Here is a 23,897-nt window from a genome sequence, read left to right as displayed (position 1 = left end):
GACACGTCTTTATTTTCCATGAAGAGTTTGTATTGGAATATCTTTACTAATGACTTATTTGCAGTAAAATAATGACAACAATTAAAACAACAGCATTGTTGAAGAATTATTGATTATTGAATAATGTGCTGCTAAATAGTGAAGTGTTAATTTTTTTTTTCAAAAGTGTATTAGAGACAGTTCTATAGTTAAAGCTGGAGTTTCCTAATGTAAGATTTATTTTTTATTTATTTTTCAAATTAAATCTATCTTGGAAAGAACGTATGCTTTGTTTAGCTGGAATTTAGTAAAATCCAACTTCTGTCAGAAAGAGAACAATTTCATACATTTATTTAGCCTTTGGGATTTTCTCAGATCATCACATTTTCTAGATAACTCTTAGAAGAGGGAAAAAGGAAAGAGGTTCATAAAGTGACTACAGCACAACCCAAAGCAGGAGGGGAAGATTGACTTGACTCCATTAAAGCAGAATCTGAAACCAAAAAACAGCTGACCCTTTTTGATCCATTTCACGTTTAGCCAGCCAGGAGTAAAGAAAGAAAGAAAATGGAAATTGAGAGATTTTATACGTAAAGAAGTTGTTCTTTTTCTCCCACATGACGAGAGCTACATGTTACTTCGTGGTAAGGTGTATTTCTGTTAATGCCATGTCCAAATCCATTGCAATTGGATACAGTTCCATTATTGTGACTGTTTTTGAAATGACAGGCCTGAATTTAGCCCTAAATAGAATAGAAATTATACTTGCAAAGCAAATATTAAGCTTCCTTCTTTCTCATACCCCCCTTTCAGTAGTCTATGTGACCACAAAGACACATCATTCTAGAAAGCACCAACCATACTTACTGGAGTACATTTTTGAATTGTAATTTTTAATCTAAAGTATTCTTGTATTTCCCAATAGAGAAAGAAAGATCAGAAATACTAATTTTTTCTATTGCATCTATAAGAGTTGAAAACAAGGATGTTATTTAAACAGAGATTGACAATAGCTCTGCCAGGGACATATAAATTATTCATCTCCAAGATGTGATGCAGCATTCATAGAATCATAGAATGGCTCGGGTTGGAAGGGACCATAAAGATCATTTAACTCCAATCCCCCTGCCATAGGCAGGGATGCCACCCTCTAGGCCAGGTTGGCCAAGGCCCCATCCAACCTGGCCTTGAACACCTCCAGGGATGGGACATCCACAGCTTCTCCGGGCAACCTGTGCCAGTGCCTCACTACCCTTACAGTGAAGAATTTCCTCCTAATGTCTAGTTTAAATCTATCCTCTTTTAGTTTAAGGCCATTCCCCCTTGTCCTGTCATTAACTATCTGAGTAAAGAGTCCTTCTCCATCTTTTTTATAAGACCTCTTTAAGTACTGAAAGGCTGCAATCAGGTCTCCCTGGAGCCTTCTCTTCTTCAGACTGAACATTCCCAGCTCTCTCAGCCTTTCTTCATAGGAAAGGTGCTCCAGCCCTCCAGTCATCCTCTTTGCCCTCCTCTGGACTCACTCCATATTGTTCTTGTGCTGGAGGCCCCAAACCTGGTCCAGGTGGGGCCTCAAGAGGGCAGAGTAGAGAAGGAACATACAGAAATATTTCACTGCTATACTACACTAAGCAAGGATAGTATAGATGTATGGACACAAATGCCACCAGGTGTCATTAAGTCACTTTTAAATAAGCATTGAACATGCAAATTAATGAGACAGGAGTTGCACAGAAGTGCAGGAAAATGCTGTCTAAGAATGAATTAGCTAAGAGCTGAAAACTGTAATTTAGAGAACATGGAACCTTCTATTAACCACAAGTTTCCTGTAACTCTTCTCCTTTGTTGAATCTACCTGCTCTCAGAGCCTGGCTACTACAGAGAGCTACAGCCTGCTCCTTCCAACTCTTTCCAGATTCCTAAAGCAGTGGGGGGAGAGAAAATGAGCCACATGGCCCCGTGCAGGTGCTGGCTGCTGGCACAGGCTCCCATGGCAGCAGAGGGGAAGCCCCTGTAGCTGCATCTTGACCCCCGGACGGAGACGTAGATGAAGAAGTTAACATATAGGAAAAAAGATTCTTGTATTCATATGCCAAAATATTTGATAACTTAGATTCAAGTTCTAGATAAACAGTTTTTGTCATTCCTGATAGCACCTCTGGGGTGTCTCCACGCCAGCTATTGGGAACAGGATTAATCTTCACATTTAACATTAGAGAAGAAAAGGATTCTTTGGAATTTAGAGCTGTTACATGAAGACAAAGAAAGAATAAGAAAACAGAAATAAGAAAAAACTAATACATTACTCTTTCATTATTTATAGAGTTCTACAGGAGACATTTTGTAAGCTGTTTTGTTATGTGTTGCTAGCACTAAATACCATTAGTATTTACTGAACAGAGTCTCCCTTATAACTTTTCCTTGAACTAGTTAAGAGATTTTGTCACTTTCTCTGGTGGAAGTTACCTCAGAGCTGCTGCCTTCCCTGCATTTGACAGTAGACTGCTCTTGCACCTGGCAGTTCCTCTGTATCCCGATATCACTTGGCGTGCCTAACATGAGCCCACACCATCCCCAGCTCTGCCTCTGTACAGTCAATTCTAATGCTATAGTTTGCATTCAGTCTGCGCCCTCCATTCACTTTCTCCGCTGCCGCCTCCTCCTCACAGCCCAGTACTTGGCCATCAGGGGCCATTGCAATTCACGACAGGCATCAGGATTCCTGATTTTTTCTTTCCTGTGCTCTCACAAAGAAGGTCAGACGCTCCACTTTGCTGACAAAGTTAGATAATTCTGGAGAAAAGTAGCAAATAGCTGTTTTCATAGCTGTAACGAGCTATTTTATCCAATGAGATCATAGCAGATATACCTAAAATACACTTTATGTTTTCCCTTGTTTTGCTGTGGTTCTTTGGCAGATGGAAAGAGCTTTTCACATCCCTGTAGGAGCACTGAAACATATGCAATGGGCCGAAGAACTACTTTTGTATCTGTCCCCACTGGTTGCTTTCCTTTCCTACTCCTTGAAGGTTTCTGAGATAGCAGCAGTGAGAAACGCTGCTGTAAGCCTCCCTGGACCACTTAGGATGGCAAACAGTTGCTGAAACAAGCAGTGCCACCAACCGAAGCCTCACTGAGTGAACTATGGTGAGAACATTTACAGTGATTGTTGTCAGTACCACTACTGGAATAGATTAAAAAAAAATAAAAAGAAAAAAAGTAAAAGAAATAACAACTACAAGTTAGGTGAGATAATCTGGGGAAAAACACACATTTTTTCTCTAGAGCAATTTGAAGTAGCCCCAAATTCTGATACCTCTGTTTAAATCTGAGAAACATCTTTTCCTTGAAGTCCTTTTTGAGGGCATATCTGTGCTAGGACCGCAGGATGTGTTTCCCCTGCAGCAGCTCGGCTGCACGGTACACTCATGCCGAGTCGAGACCCAAGGGTCCACCTTCCCCAGCACACACCATGAGCTTAGCTGGAAGCAGCTCAAGAGCAGGGGTGAGGAAGCAAGGCAGCAAAAAAAGAGACTTTTCCATCTGGATGATCAAAGGACCTCCAGGTGAGGTATACTCACCTCAGGTATTCAACTCAGCCAGTGGCACTGCTCCTAGAAGGACCTGCATGGTAATATTCAGAAAAATACAGAAACCTGGTCCTAAGTGACCTACGCACATTTCAAAGAAGACAGCTCATTCTCTGTCTAAGACCAGCCAAGTGCAATGAATTGCAAGAATAGACTCCTAAGTCTTAAGCAAATATTTTTCATAAAGGCAAGCTTCATTTTTAATGGAGGTGTGAAAGTAAACAGTGTACTATTCAGAAAAATAATTGTTAGTGTTTAATTCAGGGGGCCTTCACCAGTACTAATGTCGGTCAAAATCAGGGAATTTATGCTTCTTGAGATTTAATCACTGTCATCTCTAATCTGACTTAAATCTTTTAAGGACATTTGTAAAGGATTTTTCCCCAGATGAATTTTAGTGTCATTGTTTGAAACAGCACTACCCAAAACACTGGTGACACAGCTCTTTCCAACTGTAGAGATGTAGCTGCAAGGCTCCTGCTCCCCTGGAAGGGGTACTCACCTCTCCCCCATCATTATCCATGAACTCATACCCAGCATAGACAATGTGAACAACTTACAGGCAGCTTCTCAGTCATACTCAAACTCAGGTAAATAAGGGTAGGAAAGAAAGTTAATATATGCAGTTATTTTAAGGGGGCATGGATCTTTCCATGCTTCAACTTTTGAGGAAGCTGAGAAAGACTGCAAACGAGGGCCTCGTACTGAAAACACTTCAAAACCAGAAAACCACAAGAGAAAATTAAAACATGATGATGCATTCACAGGAAAAACGTACCAGATACAACAGAGAAATGCAGACAATTTCATTGTACTCAAGTCACATCTATTTAAAAATCCTGTTCCCAGGACTGACAACACAAACCTGTGTGCATTTTCATATGGGTTTGCTCAACCAACTTGAAGAGAGTATTACTACGATTCAGTTACTGAAGAGAAAATTCTAAGCCAAAATGTGATGGTTTATACTTTCTAACCTACAATTAGGTAATCTACAAAATTAATTTCCTTCACCTTTAATGAGGTTCTGTTATGTGGTTTTGTGTGCATTATTGTGTGCATTAGTCATAGCCTGACTGAAGGGAAATGCAGCATCAAATTTATTTTAATAGCACTTTCCTTAAAGTATATTGACACAGATGAATTGGCAGATCCCTAATACACAGCTTAAACCTATCTTTTATACAATATTGCCCTCTATGGGAGTATAATATGTAACAGATTTGAATGAAGCATGCTGCTGTTCTTTTGTCTTTTTACATTTTTAGTATAATATCTACTTTCTTTAAATGCTTTTCTTTTTACCATAAAAGCTTTATCTATCAGGAAAATCAATCTATTACCCTCTTATCATTTAGTCTATTTCATTCAAGCCTACATATCATATGGTAATAAATATATCTATTAGTTTGTTTTTTTTAATATATGGTAATTTCAGTTCAGTCTCACTGCTGAAAGTGTATATGCCTTTCTGCTATTAAAAACAAAAACAAACAGAACACCAGAATGCACATAATGAAGTATTTGCATCAGTTGCATAAACAGGCAAATGACATTTTGGATATTATTTCTAGAGCACCCAGAAGTTTGCAGAGAGCAAAGATATAACTCCAGAACATCATTACAGAGAAAAATAGGTAAGTTCAAGTGTAACCCATTGAGCGTGAGTGGTACAATAAGAGAAGGAATGAGGCGTGAGAAAGAAGTATAATGGTTAAGTCAAGTATCAAGAGCTTATTCACTTGGAGTGCTCTCAGTTTTGATTACTCCATCCGTGTTTTCCTTTGATCATTTTAATTAAGTCACCTTTATCTTCTTCCCATGAAAACAGAAATATGTTTAAAAGGAATCTGAATCCAAAAACAATTGTTTAAAGAACAATGATCATTGTGCACCGTTCTCACCACACTATACTTCATCTTCTCAAAAAAAAAAACATCCCTTCTGCTGCCCTCCTGATTTAGAAGAGCAGTGCTGAAAATCTATAAATAATTCCTACCTCAAGGATAATGAATCTATAGCCATTAGACATTAAAAACACTTTTTTAACTTATTAACTCTGTTCTCCGTACAGACATTGCAGAGATTTCACATTTCTAAAGAAAGTCTGTGCAATATAAATATAAAATCATGATCTTGATTTCCTTTGTCAGATTAAAATTTCTTGATGTGTGTTAGCCTTCCTTTTGTAGAAGTCAGCTTTGTATGTTGTATTAAATGTTAAGGCACAGCACAGTTGCACCAGTCTAAAAACAGACCTTAGAGGAAATACTTCCATCTTCCTGTTTTAGCACAGTTTCATGGCTTGGGGTGGCTTCTGTGATCTGATGCAGTTCAGTATATCATGTTGTGGCCCTCGAGGGAGATGAAGAGAGCACTCCCAGTGTACTGGCATAAGCCAGACCTCCTGCCAGACTGGAGGTGCTAGGGAGCTCCTGTTTGATAAGGGCATGAGCCTGGCATGATCATTTGGCACCAAGATCCCTATACAGTTTTTAAAGTTATGATACTGAAACCTTCCTGTAATGCACAGCTTATTTTCCTGCGACACAAACACACTGGACCCAGAGGACTTATTTTCCTTACTCAAGTAATACCAACAAAGTTAACAGTGGTACTCATCTAAGGGAGGCAAATATGTTTGAACACTTAAAGACAAGCACAATTTCCTCATCTTTTTTTTCCAGCTTTAAAATATAAAGCTGCACAGCACATTCCGGAGACCTTTCAAGTACAGAACATTCATGCACCCAGTAATCACCAGGAATAAATCAATTTACTTAAGAGAGGGAAGACCAAGACCCTTGGAATACCAGGGACTTGCCTCAGAGCGGTAATGATTTGCAGAGAAAGGCACAGAAGAGAACAGAAACTAATTTACAAAGGCTCTGGTCAATATCCCACACCAGCTGGGGCATTATCAGCAGTAGCTCATAAGCATAAGGCTCCTCCTATAGGACTAGATGAAGCAGGAAACAAATGATCATGGGATTTCTAAAATAAAGAAATTTCCTAAGAGGTGAAACAAAATACTCTGTACAACAGGATCCATTTATTACAGTAATGCCAGAATACCAGTTCTAAAGTGGTTTAGTAACAGATTTTTTCACTTTGAGTTTTATTACTTTTAAATTAGGGTATATAAAAAAAACCTATGCTTGTGAGAGGTAACCTAGGAAAAAGTCATCCTTAGAATGTAATGGAAGCTTGATATCTAGATCACAAAGACAGAAAAGTAAAAAGAGAAAGATAAATGCTCTTTGTAGTTTTTCCTTTGAAAGTATCATTCCTAGTTTCACCTTTTATTCAGAAGTGGATTAGAGTATTTAAAGAGCCTCTGCAGACATGTTAAAGGGGACTCCCATTGGAGCTATGGTCTAATTAAGCTACTTTACGAACCCTTCCACAGTTTAAATAACTCCAAAAAAATCACTTAATACCTTAAGCCAAGAGTTCGAGCTTCTTAATTTTTAATAATCATGGAAGAAATGCTTAGTTTCAGGCATGACAACATTTGTATGTTGTCATTTAGTTTTCAGGATGATGTTCTTCTCCGTGATAGTGGCTTTGACAACAGCTGTTTTGGATTTCTCTTTATTAGAAACCACGTGCCTCTAGGCAGCTTACCAGCCCTACTGCAACTTCACTGTGCTGTTCTCTTGCGTGAGCTGTTAGCCATTGGATCTTCAAAGAATTTATTTCAAGTATTGACTTGCTGATTTATCCAACAGAAAATAATGCACTTCAGTGATACAACCCCTTTCCCCTCTCTCTCTACTTAGAAATCTACCAAGGCTCAGATATGCAGCTGGCATATGACAACCAAATGATGATAGTATACAAGGATAACTGTTCTCATGGTCTCAAGGGTTGCAACAGTGCAGGAAGAATGAATTACTTCTTTCTTTCCCAAAATATTTCTGTAATTTCTTATATAATTGCTCCTTAAAATGAAAGGGGAGAGGAAAGAAGGATCCACATTACTCCCCAGTGGCTGAGCCACAGACCTTTCCTTCAAGCACATCATGGTTCCTTCACTTAATTTCATTATTTTCAAAAATAGCCTTGCTAAGTTTGGACTGGGATAAAGCAGAAGACCTTAAAGGACCTTAGCAAAAGAGTGGCCTAGCAGGGAAGAGTCCTTCCACACCAACAGCATTGCCCAATCTCTTGGCTTGGTTTCTTCCATCCCTGGACACATTCAAATTACGCATTTTTCACCTGTTCCTCATTTGTGACATTTGCTCTGCAAGTCAAGGTGGCTTGTTTCTCTTTTATAGAAATCCTAAATCAGTGCAAATCTTTGCGGTTTGTCCATGACAGAGGTAACCCTTTGAGTAGGGACTTCTGCTGTTAGACTCACTTCACTCCTTCTAGGAGGCTCCTCTCTTTGGAGACTATCAGAAAGCAGTAAATAAGTCTGCTGAAGTCTACACTGCAAAAGAGAATGCTACACAGCCTTCTTGGGAGGAGTTCCTCGAGCTGCTGTAAAGTAATGCTGAACAGAATGTGTTACTCATTAAAATAAGTCACTTTACCAACCTGAACTTGTGTTGCCATTGGGTGCTGGAGAACAGCAACGAGCTGACGCACACCAGGATGACAACACTTCTGCTGTCTGCATTTCCTCGGCTGCAGGACTGGGGAAGAGAGAAACTACGTGGTCACCTCTGGCCCACAGTTTGATGAAAGGCAACCCTCATCATTCACATAGGAGAAAGTAATATGGTAAATGATCCTTTGTACTTCCACAGAAAAGGGAAACAGGAGCGCTATCGCAGTTTCTAGATCAGCAAATGCCCACATTTGCTACAGTTTGCAGTGTGGTGGAGGCAGCTGCAGAAGCACTGAACTTTTCTGCGTGAGGCAGTCAGTGGGTGATGAACTGGCCCTGCTTTTAGTCTAGTGTTTGTGAAGATTTACAAACAGCAATTGGCTTGCTGATTAGTGGGGAGGTCACAAGCACAGTCTTCATTAAAGCACACCAAAGGAGAAAAGGCTGTGGTGTTACAGGTGCAAACACAAATCACGAGGGGGCTGAGCAGAACAGAAACCCTCTCTAGCCCTCCAGTCTCTGCCGCTGCATGAACACGTGGTCTCCTTTTTTTCTGACTTCCAGGCCTACCCCATTCACTTCACTGGGGCTTTCTACCAACCTGAGGCCCAAGCTGAACCTAGGAAAGACCCTGTACAGAAGGCAGTGGGAAAGAGCCCAAAAGATTTTAAGGATGCGCAAAGACATGCTTCTCTCTCACACGATGCGAGCGATTCTCTCAATGTCAAAGTGAGCTGATAACTCAGGGAGTGGTAATGCAGATCAGGCTTCGGGCAGACCAGAAGAAATTCATTTTTTGCTTTGATAGTATCTTGATGACAGTACTTAAAAGACCAGAGTTTATATTTTTGTAGTTGAGTAAGCACTTACGACATAAAATAGCAATGTAATTAGGGAGATGCAGAACAGCTCTAATGCTACATGCTAATGAATGTATGTTAGTTTAACAGATATTTCAATATTAGTTTATATCAACACACACTCTGAAACTAATACATCCAAAGCCTTACAGGAACTAAACCACACTAGGATATTGACATTATTTCACAAAGATATGAAAGGTTAAAATAAAGGTCATTACAAAACTGGTATGTGCTGATTTACCTTTATCATTTGCAGAAGAAATGTGTCCAGACATCAACAGGGGAGGATAATAGAAGCTGTATTGCTGGAAAAAGCCAGCAGTCAGGGAACCCGGTTCGTATTTTTGCGTATCTGTTTTATTTTGCTTGTAAGACTTAGTAGTACTTTTGCTGTAGATGTTGTTTCAAATCAGTGCTTCATGCTTAAGTGGACTACTTGCAGCATGATCGCCACTGCCATGCAGGAAATAAGAATAACCCACAACAAGGCAGGCACTTCCAGGAGAAGACAGGAATGCCTTAGCTGAGTTGTGATGCATGAAACTCAGCTCCAGGAGTATCTATATTTCATCCCTACATCGCTGAGTGTATAAAACCTCTAACACCTTTTGGGTGAGAGACAAACTATTCAGATTTTTTTTAAAAAAAACAAATTACACATCAAAACCAACCAAACAAAAAATGACAGATTTTTCTTGATGAAATGTATGCTTGAATATTAAAAAAAAAAAACAACACATTCAGCTATGCCTTAATGTTTCTTGCACTTTTGATGTGAGTGTAATTAAGTTCTGCATATCTTGAGAAACTGCTGGAGAATTAGAGACTAATCTGTAACTCTCATAAGTTGTCATAGTTCCTCTGAAATCAACGGATGTTCCGACAGTTCACACCAGCTGAGGAACTGCTCTGTGTTTTTAATAAAAGCCACACTGTTGTTCAATTATAGGGAAGTTTAAGACGTCTCCACAGCTCAAGGAAAAGCTGGTCCTTTGAGCCATAGTCATTTTTTGTTTCTTTAAACTCATTATGAACTCAAGTGTCAAAAGCCATCTTTCTTTCAATAAAGACTATACGGATGCCTTTAGCTGAAAGGGACATTCATATGTATTGCAGCCAACTTCATTCTGAAGTGAGGCCTTCGTGCTGCAAGGCAGTTTTGGAGAGGAGAAGTAGGGAATATCTATTGAAGTGGCACCAGAGCACGGTAATAACAGGTGAGAAAACTGGGGGCAATCAGAGAAAACAGAAGTTCTGCGTAACAACAACACAACAGCTGCCCAAATAGTTCTGTGAACATTTTATATCAGCCCAGAAAGGTGAACAAGAGAGATACCATATAGTATATACTAATTTGGAAAGTATTTGCATGCTCTATATCACATTTCTAAGCACAGAAGTGAAAGAATTGTATTTTCTTCCTTATAATGCACTATGAAGGTAACTACCTTAAAAATAGGTACACAGCCATTGTAGTGATAGTACAGTACTTCGGCTAGCTATGAACACCAGTCTGGATTTAGGCACCTAAATAGGAGAAGGATGCTGAATTTTCAGCAGTTGCCCTTACTGTAAATGCAGGTGCCCCTTAAAAAAAAAAAAAAAAAAAAAAAGATTCAAAGTCTTAACATCCTAACATCCACAAAGCTATGCAGAAAGTCTGTGTGAAATCACTAAGCTTAGAAAAGTAAAACATTTGTATGTCTTGTAATGTGTGCAAGGTCCAAAATTTTTGGACAGAACAAAGCCACACTTCCACTAGGAGCTGAAGTTAAAAAAAACTCATGCGTGCACACACACACAAAAAACACCACAGATCTAAAAGCAAAAAGGCACGTTTCTGAAAGGTAATACTGGTTTGGGGCAAAACTCTAATAGGTTTCATCTACAACTTTTGAACTACTGAGATAGGAGGGCTAGGCAATTAGATTAGCTACCTATACATGGGAGAAATAAATCACACAATAATTAACTAATACAGAATTTCCATCAGCTAATGCAGAATCTGTGCTGCAGGTAAGATACAGAGAAACGCACATCCTGTGGCAAAGATTTCAGCATAATATGGTATCTCATTGATATGGTACTTCATTAATAGGATTTACCTCATTTTGCCCTCTCTCCACCCATATTTCATTTCTGTTTCTTGCTGGCCTATTTTTTTTTTGGGGGGGGGGCGGGGATATTTTTCCCTAAAGCAGAACTTGAAAATGATATCATGATTGGCAGGACATCCTAGGGAACAACACCGGAGCACATTTGTATCTGAGCAAGACGAGTTCGCCTCTCAGTACTACCCCAAGGAGAGAGAAGTGAAAATGCAAGTTGTACGCTGCCTTTTTCCCAAGAGTTGGTGTGCTTTTCTGGCTGCACAAAGAGTGGGAGCAATTCTGCCAACTGATTTCTGTACATTGCTAATAAGGGCAAACCCTGGCAAGAAACTGCAGTAAGTCACCTGATGCTCCACTTAAAACGAATCTCTAACGAAGCAAACGGATACTGAGGCAGCGCAAATCACCAGCCACGCTTCTTCATGTAGAATTCATCTCGTGGTGCACCCTATTAAGCCAAGGCTTTAAGTTCAAAGAGTGACTTTAGCATCTGAATTAAAACACGCTGCCAACGGGATGCATAACCGCTTGGCTGTTGGCCTGCCCTGGGAGCATCTGCGGCAGCAGCTCCGCTGGCTCGCCGTGGCTTCAAAGGGGCAGACCGCTGCTCCCGCCACACCTGGCAGCAGCTGGCAGCCATCCTGACACGCATCTGTGCCCGCAGCAAAGCCTGCCCGCTCACGGAGATGCCTCTGATGCTCTGAGCGCAGCTGAGAGCCCAGCAGCAAGAGGAATAAACATCACCAGGCTTTCTTCTCATGCAACTGTGGCAGTGGGATGAGTAATAGGAATTTCCCACTTTTCTGTGGGTTTCACCCCATTGCACCACAACTCCTTATGCTGGCAAAAGAATCCCTAACTTGAATCAGAGATCTTGGTTTACTGCCTGGCTGAAGTTTCAGTGTTCACACAGGATACAAGGAGGCACCTGCTCACCAGCCAGGTCTCATAGGAACCCAACCCCTGACCTTCCCAACAATAATTTGGAAAATAAATCCCAAATCCAGAGTCAGCCATAGGTGTGAGGAATTTTAAAAAGACCCCAGTGAGTGCTTTGTAATTAGAAATCGCAGGAAATGACTCAGACATACTTTGAATTTTAATTTTCCCTCAGTTTCTAGTTTAGCCATAAGGAATAAATTAGTCCACAGTCAGGGGTAGCTACCATCTTTGAAACTTGGATATTCACACAGAGTAAATAGTTCTTCATGCAGAAGGTCCTAGCTGAAGGATGTAAATGGTAAAATTCATGGAACACCATTTATTTACACTATTTTGGAAACATGAAAGGTTGAGCTGACCCTCCTATGATTCAAATCTGAGTTTACAGCATCATTCATCATCTCAGAATGGGTTTGTTCCAGTCTCCTTGAACAAAACTATTTTCTCCTCGCATTTGTTGCACAGAATTGGCTGAATTTCAATTCTGAGGTGTACCACACAAAGAACAGTTCTGGAGTGAAAGGTGTCAAGCTGGCAAAAATTGAAAATTAGATTGGTATCAAATCTAATTTCTTTTAACATAGGAAGTGCTCAGGTTTTCCTCTATAATATAATTTCACTCTAGAAAGTTGCATAACAATCCTGTGTCTTGGCTGGGGGTGTAGGTTTAAGCTTTAGCTGGAAGAGATAAAGTATTTTAACAAGAAATTATGCAACAAATAGGTGGAATTTGCGTTGCATACATTAGGAAAAAATGCTTTGCACCTTCAAGTGCCACTAGTTTGCTGGAATCCACCCAAAGGTAGTATCAGTGAGATCATTTGTAACCGGCTTGCTGGGTGACCTTTCCTTGATTTTGATCGTGCTACACTGTTGCATGAAAAACAACCATTGTTGTGCCAGGTGATCTTATCAGTGACCCAGCAAGAGTATGAACCAAGAAGCCTTGTGGTACTGTGATTTTCTGGAGCCTCCTTTAGCATTTGGGGATGGGGTGGGGGTGCCGGGGTTCCCCTCACACACTCGCCTGGAGCACTCCCCGTCCTTCCAGCAAAATGACTCCTTCAACTTTTCCTTTTTTCCCAGGCTTTCAGCTGCAAGCTCCGGCTGCGAAATCGGAAGCGGCGAGCGGCATTTTCCTCCTGCATTTTGGGCGGGAGGAGAGGTGGTCCAACTGCACAATGACAGACCGTGCAAATCCTCCCGGAGCATCTAATCCGTCGCGGCGGTGCGGGGGGGACGCAGCTCACCTCCGAATTAGCCTCCGTCGCGGCAGCCTGGCGTGAAGCCTCCCCCCCGGCGGCGTGACATCAGAGCAGCTCCGAGTCCTTGGAAGCCTCGGGGGTGATCAGCGGGAGGAATTGGCTGCTGCTGCCAATCACCGCCCCGCGAAGCCACCTCGCTACTCGTGGAGATGTGAGGGCGAGGGAGGCTGGCTACAGCAAACAGGAGGCGCGGCGGCGGCAGCGGCACCGGCACCAGTAACCGGAGCGGCCGGGGTTCGGGTGGTGCAAGAGTTCTCGCAGCCTTTTTGCTGCGCTCCGGCTGCTCCCTGGTGTAATCCCCGCGTCCGAGAAGGAAGCTGCGTTTTAACGGTGCGCTGAGCAGAGGTTTGAATCATTCCAGCTGGCCGCTTGTTTGGAAGAGGACAGCCTGTGTGTAGAGATGTGACTGTGCCGGCAGAGTTCAGTTTCTGGGGCTGGAGCAAGAGGAGCCTTCCCGGGATGCCGCTCAGACAGCAGCTATCAATCGCAAACTCTCTCTAGCTTACCTGGAGCCATGGGAGCAGATTTGAATAGCAGATGTCTCTTTCCTGCACACTAGGAAAGGAAATTCTTCTCTAGGTAAGCTATTCTTCAGCTTCTGCACGTATTGCTACGTTAGCCTGTACTTCTGGGTGCGTGTTGGTGCTACTGTACAGACAGTACATGTACTCAGATTCCAGCTCTTGAACAGGTATGATACCTACAAAGTCTAAATAGTCTGCCTAGAACCTATTTGTGTACAGCGAGTACTTCAGAAAGCTGCCTACAGCCTGGCATTCAAAGGATTTTTTTCCAAAGTTTGCGGTCTTTGCCCTGTTCGCATGCAAGTGCCCTGGATGTAAATAGATGGATGTACACTGAGGGGAAATAGTCGTCTGCCAAAATATGTGAAAGAGCACCAAAGTTAGAGCACTGGAAGTTAGGTGACAGGGAAAAAGAAAAATAAGGTTGTAGTTCTTTAGTCTGCTCCATACAGTCTGCTTTTGTTTGCTACCATCTAGCAGTCAAAGTTAAGCAAAACAAGTGCATTAAAATGACAATGTGAAAGCTTACTATGGGTACGTAGTAAACATGCACTATTTAAAGTAAGAGTAACTGTACTGTGAGGAAGCCAAGACATGGAGGTCTGCTCTGTTCCAGCAGTTTGGTTTCCAAACAACATCCATCAGCAACATTTTTTAAAACAGCATGATCATTTGTGGCATGGAAGCAGGGAATATGTCAGGCAGAAAGAGGTAAAGCAAAGAAATCAGCATTTATTCCTCAGATTACTACAGTCAGACCACAGAGGCAACCCAGCGCTTTTATCTTACAGCTGACACACCGACTCCAAGTCATCGCCGCTGGGAATAAACATTCAAAGGAGAATTGTTTAGAGCTGGCTAAGTAAGTCTCTCTCTACAAGCGCTACCCTAATGTAACCATACATACATACAGAAGCCATGATCCTTAATTCTCTTTTCCCTGGGGAATTTACTTTTTTTCTTTTAAACCAACTTTTGCAGCTCCTAATCCCATTGAGCAGACTCTCCCTCACTGTCTATAAACGTTTCAGAATTTGGCCTATCCTGTGTAGCAGCTTATTCTGCCTTTTCTACTTCATTAGTCCGAAGGTTATCACAGCCAAAGAAAAATAGCATTCAGTAATTTTCATCTAGTTTCTTCAGCATTGTTTAAATGATGATCCTTCTGCTAAAAGATGTTCAGCTTGGGGAATAATATCAGAGTCTCCTTGCTCATAAAGTTTACACAGTTGGCAATGCTGCCAGGTGCTTCCCTGTCTTGCCCTATCATGTCTGCATACTTTCATCATGCACATTTTACCATCAGCCAAGCTGCACTGTCTGATTTGCTTTCTGAAATGCTGCTCTAAAGAAGAGCGCGGGGGAAAATGCCAAGTTGCATTTAACTAAGGAAATTCTTGGCTTTCAGTTTTCTTCTGAACCTTATCAATCCAAATAATATGACAAGCTCAATTAGATTAGATATGCCTAATGGCATTGCTCCATGCAGAAGTTTAAGACTGTGTTTCAGGCTTTTTGAGCCTCAGAGCTGGGCCATTTTTGATTCATAATAAATGCCTTGTATCTGAAAGCCTCAGAAATGAAAGCAGGAGTAGCTTGATTTCTTGTTGACACCACTGTTTTCTGTGAGGCTAGAGGGATGATGCTCTATCTTCCTCTTTATGGGAGTAGATCTTATCAGAAGTATTAGCTTTAAGCATAGAGCATTATGCTTGAGTCACTGGCCACCTGCATGTATATATAAGTATATAGACACTTCTGCCTGAACACCTTGTTAACTCACACTATAAAGTTCTGGAAGTCATATTAAAACTTTATGGATGTCTAGAGGCTGTGATAGCTGTTACATTGCTCTTTGTAGTGGCACTGATCACAGCTGTTTTGGCAGCATGCAGGGAATCATGAGCTCTGGAGTTCAACTATCATTCAGTATGAGTGGGGGGACAGGAAATATGCTAATAGTAAAGATTATTTTTTGAAGCCTTACTATACAGGAATTCTTAGACAGCTTAAGGAAAACATGGCCACATATTACAAACTCTGGGCAATATTGATCAAAGAAAATGCTGATAAGTTACCAGCAAGTCATGACTGTTTTCAGATAAACAGAAAAAAAGTGACATTTAACCTTATCCACCAGAAATAAAAGTTTCTCATTTTATTTTTCCACAAGCAATAAAAGAGGAAATCTTTTAACCAAAAAAATAATAATAAAATCATTCTGTTCCAAATCTGATTTAGCCCACAAACAATTTTGATTTGCAAGCCCTTATGTCTATAGGGCTGGCTGAGCTTCAGCTGCATGTATACACAGACGTTTGCTTTGCAAAGCTTTAATAATGCTTCAGCATTTTAGGCACATCCAAGAAACTGCTCTCCACACCTGTAAAGGGACCTTTCCAAGCAAAACAAACACTAGACTATGAGCAGCAAAGCACGTCAGGCTGGGGTCTGGGTGACCGAAGGAAAAGGTAACTCTGCGTTGTGCGGAAAGATGTGATTTCCCCAGCCTGTGGAGTCATATCAGGAACAGAGCACGGACCTAAAGATGAGCTGAGGGCTCTCCACACTTCCCAAGGTGAGGGGAGCCCTATTGTGAAACAGCCTGCAAGGATCGAGGAGTAGAGTGTAAGGTGGCGGCCAAACAGAGCCCTTCTTCTCAGGCCTGGGAGGAAGCTGAGGACCAGAGCAGATGGAGCAGAGCAAGGAGCCAGCACCCAGGGGCTGCGCTACAGGAGGAGGAGGAGGAGGAGGAGGAGGATTGTCTCTGTGCTAGAGTTTGCTTGGAGCATTAAAGTGTCTTGTCTCACATTTCAAGAAAGACAGAAGAATAGTCATATCACAGCAACAAGGCTCTTTTCTCCTGTTGAGATGTTAAAGTTATGCCCTTCATGGAGTGGAAGCCAAGCAGAAGAATGCAAAATAAATAAGGAATTTATTTTATCTATGTCAACATTTAAATTTAAAAAATTGTTTGAACTATAAAAAAAATCAGCTGCTGGAAGAAAATGAAAGCTATGCACGTCAATCCAAAACATTTATTACAACTACTGTCAGTAATAATTATTACAATGAAATCACAGATTCTTCTGAAATTAACAGTTGCTATAGAAAATGAATAATATTTTACCTAAACAGTAATGCTACCAGAATCACATGGTAACAGCACAACAGTGTAGAAACCATGTCAGTATTGGATGAAGAAAACACATTGGCACCAGAAGTAATATATTGTGATAAGATGTTTTAAACTTGATCTGCAAGGAGCAAAGAAGTATTAAAACCCATTTCCTTCTCTCTGGCTACAGGAAGGGTCACAGCTGCTTTCCCCAAGTGCAGGCAATTGGAGGAAATTAATCCTCCCTCCAATGCTGCAGGGATGTCTTTTGGGGAACTAGAGCAAATAGAGAAGTCAGAGCAGGATGGGCTTCTTTTATGAAAAAAAATAGCAAGAAGAAAGGGGCTCCCTCTTCTTACCTGGGAGATGAAATAAAAGCTGTACTCAACTTACTTGCTTGACTAGGAGAAAGCCTGCTGAATTTCTGGTTTGTTTCTCGTGACCTAAGTCTTCCTTTTACCTCCCTCACATCACACGGTGTTTGTCACACAAGTTTCTTCCCTCCCTCAAAGCCTGCTACAACAAGGTATTCTGAAGTCTGAAGGGCAGCCCCAATACCGACAGCGTAATGTAGACAGCAGCTTCAAAATGTTTACATATAGCTGCTGAAGCATTTGTCCCAGACCACAGTATAGCCAAACTTAGTGAGCACGTGCTTTTGCACCCAGCTGGGCCACCAGCAAGGTTAGTTTTAGAGAATTTCAGGCAGGACAATTGTGCAACTTTGTCCCTAAGCGGTCACAAGATGAGACAAGCATCAGCCACCCAGTTGCACCTGCAGCTATAGAGTTTTACTAATGGCTGGGTTTTAATCTCCCGTGCTTATACATCACCAGAGAGACACAGCAGATGGCGAAGGGATTCTTCCCTGAGCAAAACTGCATGAGACACATCCTCCTGAAGGACTATCCACAGCTCCAGATTTCAACCTGCACTCCGCCAGGCTGTCACTGAAAGGACCGCATTTAGCTTTTAGTGTATAACTAAGTGTTCTGCTAAATAATTAATAGCAGCTGCTGGTCATAAAAGAGGCTACTGTTTGGAAAGTTAAAACAGTCTGTCATGAAATACGCACCCACCTATGTTCTAGTTTAGGGGATGCTTTATCCACCATCCTTTCCTTGTACATGGGACCCATGTTTTGTGAAAAGGACAGAGCTTGAGCTCCAGAGCTTCACGGTATTCTTTGAATTAATTTATTTTTCCTCATTCGGACATTTATCACCCCCTAAACCACAGAGGGGAAGGCAGGTGGTCAGTGTTTCATAGAATTTTTTAGACCTAATAGGAAAATGTAGTAGTGTCTGGGTTTCTGGGTGAGATACAGGAATTAAACTTACTGGTTGCTTTTGATTTGAAAGCCTTCAGTTTTGTGATTTTTTATTTTTTAATAAAAACATAGAACCATCTACCTTGATATTTGTGCCAGGCTACCTACATTCTGCTTACCTAAATCACTGGCGTAATGAGCTAGGGCATTTTAATTCATTATTAGTTTGTTGTGACACTTTAAATGGTTTCACTGTTCTACCCAATACTATTGCACTGTCAATAGTAGGACCAAAGGTGTGCACAGTTTGCAATCCCTTAGTGCACAAGGCACTGTAAAAGCCAATAAATACCATCAGCAGCTAAGGGTCCAGGTGCATTTTGAGTTGATATACCAACCTTTCCTCAATCCTAGGGTCTAACTTGTTGCTGACTAAAGCAGTGATTCCAGAACGTCTACTAACAATACCATCTGAGTCTTGTTTCCCCATATCTCACTGTTTCTAAATTACCTGTAGGGGTGCATGTAGTTCAATTTGTACCAGAAAAAAATCACAATTAAAGATCAGGGTATTTCCATGGTATGCGCTGTCTGCGAAGCCAGCATTGTGTGCATCAAAATACTGTGTCCAGGCCCCAGCTTAAACTCAGACACTAACAAGACCAACTCCTTATCAGGTCTGGAGATAGGGACATCTACATGCCAGCATGAGTCAGCAGCAGTCCTTCCACATATTCAGATTTTTAACTAAAAGCAGCTCAGAAAGCACTTTCTCCTTCATGGAAAATATTTTTTTCATGCAAAACTTACATTCAGGACGTGATTTTGTTGGCTCAAAAGTCCCTTTCATAAGGGAAGTCCCTTTCAAAGTGCCAGGCTGGATTTCTTCTTTCAAGATGCATCCTGGAGATACATACTGGAAAGCCCAATCCATAAAAGAAAATAGATAAAGGAACAGAACTGTAATCCTAGCCTGGTGCTGTGGCAGTATATTCAGGTAGAAAGATTTACATTACTGGTTGGATTTTCTGTTGTTGTTGAATTGTCCTTTTCTCCTCCAAAAATAAGTTAATGACTCAGTAGTTTGATAAGCAGAGATTTTTCACAAAACAGGTTAGTCAAAGCCTCTGTATTCTATCAAATAACTCTAATGGTATTAGTTCTAGTTCCAGTTTGTGAGCTTAGTGTGACTCAACAAAAAAATCCCTTGAATTCCCAAGTAGGACCCTTATCCTACCAGTGGCATTTCTAAATTCAACTTTATCTAGACAAAACAAAGAATAGCTTGTTTGAAAGAAAACGTTTGTTTCTGTTTCGAACCAGAAGAAAAACAGTATCTATAGGTTACAGACGACAACAGAAATCTCAAAAGAGCTCTTCCACTTGACTGAAAGTGGCTTCTCTCAGAAGTACCACCAAACAATGAAAGAAACCGGGAAATTAAGTCAGGGTACAAATAATAATAAGGTAAAGGAAGCAAGCACTGTAATTCACTGGCACGTACACCTGAAAGTACAAATTCTGCCCTGGGTTTCCTAAATGAACTGTCTGTAATAATTACTCTATACATTTGAAACAGACATGAATCATCTTAGAAAATTTTGCAAGCTAATAGGTGGGAAAGCTGAATTACTGAAAAAGCCGCAGGGGGCAATACATGATACCGGTGGCAAAGACAGAATTCAACACTTCAGCTTCTGAGTCTTGTCCTCCCATCACGTTTTCCTTCTTCATATGCAAACACCACCTATGCAATCATTTCAAGATTTTTTTTGAAGTTGAATCTGTATTAACATCTTCCATAAGACTTCCTTGGCAATGTCTGAATTACTTAAACACATTGAAGCGAAAAACAGTCTGTTGGGCATTGTAATACTTTTAGTATGTGAAGTTTCTCTATCTAGATTAGTTTTACTGACAACAGTAATAAGTGCAGCCATAACTGGTTCCCAAAAAAAAATGATCTCTCAACTTCAAAAGAGTTTAAAAAGCTTAAAAGAACCAAAATCTTCAGACTCTTGGTTACCCACATTAGCCTGCACACCTCTGGCCAGTGCCAATGGCTTAGATGATGCTCTCATCCACACATTTGCTCTCAGAGGCTGCTGGGACCAGATCCAGACTTTCAGCCATCTGGGAGGTGCAAGGAGGGACCCTGGCTACACATATCCTTGCACTACTACTTCAGTGATCTTCCAGGAAAGATTTGCTTTTGCTCCAGCTCACTGACCATGCTACCTATTTTCTACTAAATCCTCTCAATAATAACAAAACCCTTCAGCCAGCGAGGAGAAAGATGGGGAAAGGGAACTCCAATAGAATTTATGTAAAGAATAAATATAGGAAGCTGTTATTAATGTAACTGGAGATTGAAAACTGCCTCTACCTGCCTGGAACCTGGCTTGAATAAACTTAGAATAAACCACTGATTAAATTTCACATGGTAAACTTGCTGCTCTAAGGATTTATGTACAAAGTCTTTGTTATCTGGGTTTAAATAGACTTCCTTTGCAGTGAGTAACAGATCATTACTATGTGACAGCAGTAGTCTTCCTAAAATAAGTTAGTGGCCTCCCTGTACCTAGCACAGATGTGACCACATCAGACTTTCTCAAAACTAGTGCCTGTGACAGCATACAGGCACCACAAAACGTTTAGTGAAATCTTGTCATTGATATGAGGGTCAAGACATTTTAATTGTCTATATGAAAGACAATGTTTCTAGGTCCCATTACAGCAATAAGAAAACAGAAAACGTGGGCAAGCATTAAGTATGAAAAAAATATACAAAGGCTAAAAACTTCATATTCTAGTAAGCTAGTCAGAGCCTGTGACTACACCAAGTAGACAAAGTGACTCTTTCTTTGTTAAGAAGGGAAATTTTGATCTATTTTGTGGAGGAAGCCTCCAAAAACTAAAGTTTCAATAGCTAACCAGCAAATTTATGATCTTTGGCAAATTTTCAAAATACAGACCTGCAGTTACTTAGAATATTATAGAATTATAGAAAAATATTTTTTAAAATATTGTTTATGTCTTAACTTTCATAACCTATCAAACAAACTGTGCAGAGTTTGATTATTGCATTGATTGACTTTAAGGAGTTCTAGTTAGGCAGCCATTATATTGCACAAATATTGTGTCTCGGCTGAATTCAAAGCACAAATCATTCTGTTGAAACTGCATTGCTAATTGACAGCCTTATAAAAGTAGACAATGGTAACAGAATAGATGGACCGTAATAAAACATCTGATACAATATCTCACAAAAGTTTTATATGAAAACTTAAATGAATTCAAATCGGCTTTCATCGAGGCATTAAACTATGAATTGAAAAAGCGATGAAGAGCCATTAACCAAGCGAGATCAGATTTGCTGCATCAGGTCAGGAGAAATGTTTTGCAGGCTGTCTTAGGGAAACACTTAAAGCCTGCTGTTATTCATCAGCTTCATTCAGAAGGTCCAGCGCAATCACAGGATGTTCATTACACCTGTATTCTCTATTAATCCCACTGGAAAGCAAGAATCAACTCCCAGAACTTGATCCTGTAGGTCACATACAATTTTGGAACATAGAAACATCTGCTCCATTTTCAGCCACAACTTTCTGCCATGACATTTTGGCTCTGCCATCGTGGCTTAAGCAGTAAGCTTCTGACATTCAGTCTGTATCTCAAAATCTTCGTTTTCACCCTTGGCAGTACAGTTACTTTTCTACAGATCTCACATGGGTTGTTAAAGACAAACTATCAGTTGAAGAATAGCATTATGCAAGAGCAAGTGGCTATTGTTTCCAGCTCAGCCATGGGTCTGCCAAATGACCTTGGATAAGTCAGGCCTGTACCCAAGAATAATGATATTTTTGTTTTGAATTTTTGGTAAATTACTGGTGAGAAGGGATGCACATTATTACCACTAATCAAGCAAGACCAATAGATGTCAGAGAAGTCAAGGAGAATTCTTTTTTTTTTTTTTTTTAAATGAGGTCTTACCACATATCTAAGGTTTTCAGATGGATAACATCAAAATACTATGTATATTTTCGTATATTATGATATAGTGATATATTATTATATCAATGTGACATTTTTAGAACTGAACAAGATGTGTACCTGGTCATTAAGACATACTTATTGCAACGGTGATCAGCGCTACTCTGTCAAGAAACAGGAAACGTATGTTCCCCCCCTTCATACCCTATAGTTCTCCAAAGACCATAATTATATCACTGATTTCTAGGAGCTTTCATACCAGACACTCATGAAAAATAGAGTTTAAAGAAACATTGCAACCACATATGTTCTAAAACAGGTCATTGAAACATCACACATAAGATATTCATGTGCATTTCTGGGTGGTCCAAACTGTTAGACTGCTGAAAGTTAATGAGTCAGGGCCAAGGCTGAACACAGGGCAACATTTGCCAGAAGTGAGGTTGGGGTAAGTCCTGGAATAGAAATTCCTAGCAGGAGTTAAGCAACATGAGATGTTACACATGGGCTGGAGAATCAAAGGAGACAAAAATTCTATGAGGGAAGATTTGCCAAAAGAACAATCCATCCTTATAGTCTCACTAGCGCACATTTGTAAAAGTGTCCCACTGATTCACATAGAATATCTTTGTGGGAGGTCTCATTAGCAGAGGTTATTGATAATTTTTAGACTAGTAGCTTTAAGAAAAAACACTTGGCAAGTCAGCAACTTCGGATCATACATTAATGAGAACAAAATATGTCTGTTTTTATGTTATGACAGTACAGCTACCGTATATGTTAAAGAAGGTGGAACTTGGGGCGAGTCAGCAGTGGCTATCTGCACAACTTCAAAAGCATAAAAGGAAGGAGTAGAGATGATGATTATTACCAGGCTCTCTCTAATCACAATTCCCCTACTTAGTAAAAAGACAAGTAAAGCACCAAAATAAATAAAATCTCTCAATTAATATGCTTCAAATCACACTCAACAACACTAAGCATTACAAAAATAAACCAACATTTTATTGGTCCTAGAGTGAGACCAAATGTTAGCTTTGCATGAATTAGTTTGCATCTGTCAGATGTTATCTACTTTATCAAGACAAGAGTTAAGAGACTCCCTAAGCATTTCTTTATACCACATTTCCCAGCTACCATGTATATGTGGTAAGAGGTGTTTGCATATGTGCACACATGTGAGAATATGTATGTGTAAAACTATCTTCAAATAGGCTTACAACTGCCCTTCAGCCAGGGAGCATTTTTTTCTTCAAAGCTTCAAGTTCTGAATTCACCCAATAAAGTTTAAAGTCAAAGAACCTTGGAAGTCAGAAGGGTCAAATAGCTGGTTTCCAAGTATTCTTTCATGCATAAGATCATGCTAGCTTTCACTCAGTGCATATGCTGAGGTATTTCAAGATCTTTGCTTTGCGTTCACTGATTATCCACTTCAACCTCTGACCGTCATTTTGCTTTCTGGAATCACACAATATTATAGGTGCGCTATAATTTGAATAGTTCAATTGGAAGGGACCTATGAAGATCATCAAGTCCAACTGGCTGACCACTTCAGGGCTACCCAAAAGTTAAAGTATATTACTCAGGAAGCCTGTTCCAGTGTTTGGTCACCCTCAGGGCAAAGACACTTTTCCTAACAGCTGGTCTGGTGCAGCTTTGTGCCATTCCCATGCCTTCTACCATCGGT

General features: G+C 40.5%; 1 protein-coding gene across 4 annotated transcripts in view; it reads left to right on the top strand.

The window, feature by feature from the left end:
- Positions 1 to 23,897, top strand: part of NDST4 (N-deacetylase and N-sulfotransferase 4) — a 155,556-nt gene that overhangs the window by 40,250 nt on the left and 91,409 nt on the right. For 2 of the 4 annotated variants that reach the window (XM_048066491.2, XM_048066487.2), the window contains exons 2-3: positions 5,144 to 5,206; positions 13,127 to 13,884. The gene's annotated coding sequence lies outside the window, so the exon portion shown is untranslated. Of the gene's footprint in view, positions 1 to 5,143; positions 5,207 to 12,617; positions 13,885 to 23,897 lie in introns of those variants that run through there. The other 2 variants (XM_048066489.2, XM_048066488.2) reach the window with 2 other exon arrangements.

The sequence above is a fragment of the Anser cygnoides genome, chromosome 4, assembly GCF_040182565.1.
Source record: "Anser cygnoides isolate HZ-2024a breed goose chromosome 4, Taihu_goose_T2T_genome, whole genome shotgun sequence".
Classification (NCBI taxonomy): domain Eukaryota; kingdom Metazoa; phylum Chordata; class Aves; order Anseriformes; family Anatidae; genus Anser; species Anser cygnoides.
Note: the sequence above shows the minus strand (reverse complement) of the source record. Positions and strands in the feature narration are given on the sequence as shown.